Here is a 4,348-nt window from a genome sequence, read left to right on the forward strand (position 1 = left end):
CTAATCGGGGGATGAGAATTCAGTGTGAAATTGCAGGCACAGATTGATGGATTCTCCTTGCTCTCCCCAGAAAGGACGTCTTTTGCTAAGTCCTACAACCTCAGAGGTGTTGAGTGTTGACCCCGATATTAAGCTTGTGATTGCAATTACAGTGTTACTGCTACATACATCTACTCTGCAGTTAATGCATTATCACTGGCAATTCAAAAGAACCTTATATGTTGCACTCAATGAACTGTGCTATTCGTGACTCCAACAGGCTCTTTTGGTTGCAACCAGACCAACCAGTTCTTGGACTATTTGTGCATCTGGTGTGGGACTTGTAGTCATGGTTTCGCAATACAAGGGACACCCTTATGTCTCCACCAAAGATGACCTTTAAAGCTCCCTTCCAACCCAAACTATTCTATGATTCTGTGTATGCAGTTAACCATTACAGCACATTTACATACTGTAGTGTTCACGAGACTTAACACTGGCAAAGCCAATCTCAAAAATGTGTAGCCAACAGAACAATGTCTAACTGATCCTAAGCATGAAGTAAAGTAGCCTCAGCAGCTATGAGCTTCAAATTACAACTAGTTACTATCCTCCCTGTTCGTTACTTTGTTTTCTGACTACATCAAGAAGAGAAGGCATGGTCACACTGGGAAGTCATGCATAGTCTAGTAAAAAAAAAAAAAAAAATTACTATTTTGGGGAGAATTCCACCTAGTTTAGGTGGCTAACTTAAGACATGAATGTCCCAAACAGTCCTGCACAGACAATAAAAAGATAAATTACTCCAGATGTGGAGAAAGAACCTAATTTAGATGCCTTCACCCTCTCTTCCCTATTGAAACAGACACCACTTGAACGCATTATATTCATTCCCTTGCCCCCAGTTTGTGCTGGTAATCTGGTAAGTCACTAGGTTTTTCTTTTGTAACTTTAGAATGCAGATGTTATTATTTATGTCCCTGAAGGTACACCAAATTCAAGACCCCCACTGTATGCACATGCCCATATTGAGTCATTTGCACAGGCTACTGTGAGCGGCACCTGACTGGGCCATTTCTACAGGATGAATACTGGTGTATGAAGCATGACTTTTGCTGCCCACCATGATCCCCGTGCACCATAATACCAAAGTTCTGAAAACTATTGACAGAGTTTCTGCTTTTCACTGGCAGGTGAAATCTACTATTACTAGAGAATTAAGTCCCTTCTTCAAGAAGAAAAATTGTTCTGTGTATCCTTATCAGGCATATATTTAAGATATTACCAGATGCACATACTGAAATTGTATCAGCAAATTAATTCCCAGTACACCTGCCAGAAATTTTTAATAGCAGTTGTAAATCTCTTAAAATGCAGGGAAAAAAAATCAATATAAGCCAATTAAAAATGTGCTTAAAAATAATTTGCAAGGAATTAACCACATATACTGGCCATGTTTTTTCAGTTACAAATGAATGTGAACTACTAAATTTTAAGGTCAGCTGGTACTGTGTCTGCTTGATTTTCTTATTTTCTAAACACTCTCAATGTAAAATAGGTCAAAGAAAGAGCTAAAGAGAACATGATTTGGAAAGGAGATCCATTAGGAAAAGGTGTGAAACTAGAAAGGGGGGAAAAACATCAGGATTAGACAAAAAGACACGCAGGAGTCTTTCCAATAAATCCAGATTATATACACACTGGCTTTTCTGGCTGCCAAAATGACCCCTAGTGCTGGAAGACAATTACTCTACAGTAATTTGGAGTGCTGGTGTGAAGAACTAAATTAATTGCTGAGACAGGAAAGGATGGCATAGAAAAACCTAGCAAGTGTGGGAATTCAGAAAGCTACCAGATCTTACTCTACTGTCAAGTCATGGAATGTATTGTCCCGATTTGGTGCTTTGTGAAACAGAGCAAGATCTGCCTTCCACATTACTTTCATAACTACTCTGAAAATTGAAAAGCTGAATTTGACAATATCGCTCTAGTTGTCGCAAAACCTAGATCAAAGTAGGGCCAGATAATTATTTCCCAAGGTTTAGTTCCACACAAGAAAAGATTTCTTTCCTCCAACAGGACACTGTGAGCCCCAAAGTCCTCACCCAAAATCATAGTTACAAATACAGACAGAATTCAAATGCTCATTAAATAAAGACAGGACAGAAATATGTTTTAAACCATTTTAAGAAGTTTAATTTATTGACAATATATAATCCTGAATGTAGATGATCATATTCTAGATGGCTAGAAGGTGTGGTAATTGAAGAACACACCTATTTTCTGTTACAATTTTTGTCAGTTGTATGTTACCAAAGACAATTCCAAACTTCAAAGTCAACATTTCCATTATTATTATCACTGTATAAAATATTCATTTATCTAAAAACTGTATGTGAAAATTTCTGGCTACGAAAAATGCAATGTTTCATGCCATGCCCTGCCGTTCAATGAAAAGTCCAGACAGAGAAGTCCGTCAGCAGTAGTGGGACTAGGCACACAGGCAGCACCACCGCAGCCTCTTCCCAGCCATGCAAGAATGCAAGGCCAGCAGTGAAGGCTCCTCTACTCCCCCTCCTGGGAGGCCCGAAGCTCAGCTGCTGCCTTTCCTCACAGGGTAAACAGCCTGCTTTCTGCTCCAGAAATGAAGCACAGCCGAGCTGGATGGATTTTGCAAATGAAGGCAGGAGCTGGGATGGGGCAGAGCTCATCACCCAGCTGTCCCTAGAAGGCAGCCCCATTGGGACAGATAGCCACTCCTCTCTCCCGTGCTGGGGAAGCTCAGGAGGCATGATCCTGCTCCATTGCAACCCCCTCTCTCAGACTCTCTTATGTCTGGAATATCCCAGCATCCAGGCCCTCCTCCCTCCAATGGCACCGTGGACCATTTTCCCTAGGAAGCAGTCAGTGAAGCAGTACTTTGAACAGCACCTGCAATGTCATCTCCAACTGAGACACCCCAAACCAGGTGATTTCCACCAATAACAGTGGTATGATCAGAGAATAGGGCAACGAAGTAACGAATGAACACTCCCAGTGTAGATAGCAATGTGCATTTACTGCAACCTGTCTGAATGGCATCTGGTATTTTTAATACCACTATTCAAAAAGAATTAAAAGAAACAGCTGTAAACTAGGTGGATGGAGGCAGGGTTTCTAAACGCAGCTTTTGCAGATTTAAAAACACAGCTTTTACACAAGAATAGGAAAAACTATACTGAAGGAGAAATTCAAGCAGCTTGTAAAACTGATGACAATGGAGCAAGCCCTTACGAATGCTTCTCAACCCATCAATCATACTAACTCCCAGTCACACCACACCACCATTCCACAGTCTACGCACTTTCAGACAGACATGATTCCACACCACGTGGAATTCCAAGATCCCCGAGTTTCCGGAAAATAGATTTTGTCCCAATTTCTGTGACAGATGGAGTTGATAGTCTCAGGATGAAAAAAGCGCCAGTTTTGACAGGCAGCAGATACCGATGCCCCTTGTGGTTGGAGACGATGTTGCTCTGGAATTAAGGTAGCACTGAACGAAAGGCAATGGGTAAATTCACCACTACTTACTTTGTTATGCTCCTCTCCTTGTGCCTTAGTATTTTTTACACCTCCTTGTAAGTAAGCAAAACGAACGGAAAGTGTAACAAGAAGGCAGGACTTCAGCAAGGCATTGTGCTTTCAATTAAAACTCTTAACAGATTTTAAAAAACTTTTTACTAATTAGCAGATCAAGTATGAAAGGACTATACTGGGATGTACTGCATTTTTGCCAACAGGCACCCTCGTAAGTCAGTGTCTTAAAACCGTGCACAAAAACCTCAGGCGAGAAGCTGAGCTGAATGACTAAAATCGGTGGGGTATGCGGCAAGTGGAAATTTGTAGTACTGAAGGTACAGCAAAGGAATACTTACATGGTCGCACTACACCACTAGTAGTTAGCTTTGCTCTCCCGGAGCGTAGTACCACACTGAAACCAGGACCTCTGTTTCTATTTCAGCAAGAACAAAGTCGGTCCCATTTTGGGCCTGATCCTCCCTACCTTTCTGGTAGCGGCTCTGCCCTCATTTGAAACACTGGGAAGTTTGGGTACACGCATCGCCCGAGCTACAGAACTTGGTTTTGCCCCTCTTGTTGTAGGAGCAGGACCAGTGTCAGAGACACATGCCTGCAACATCGGCGCGGAGAGCCATGCCGCCAGGCCCCGGCGCGGTGCTGCCGAGCACCCCGCGGCCGCCGCCGCCGCCCGGCTCCGCCACCGCCCGGCCGGTCCCGCAGCGCCGGCCCGCGCCGCCGCCACTGAGCGCCTCACGTCCGGCCGCCGCGCCGCCTTAACGGGAGGAGGGGCTCCTCGGGGGGGCTGTCA

This window comes from Corvus kubaryi, unplaced genomic scaffold (assembly GCF_017639235.1).
Source record: "Corvus kubaryi isolate FWS band 111438036 unplaced genomic scaffold, C.kubaryi_AGA036_p1.0 37357, whole genome shotgun sequence".
Classification (NCBI taxonomy): Eukaryota; Metazoa; Chordata; class Aves; order Passeriformes; family Corvidae; genus Corvus; species Corvus kubaryi.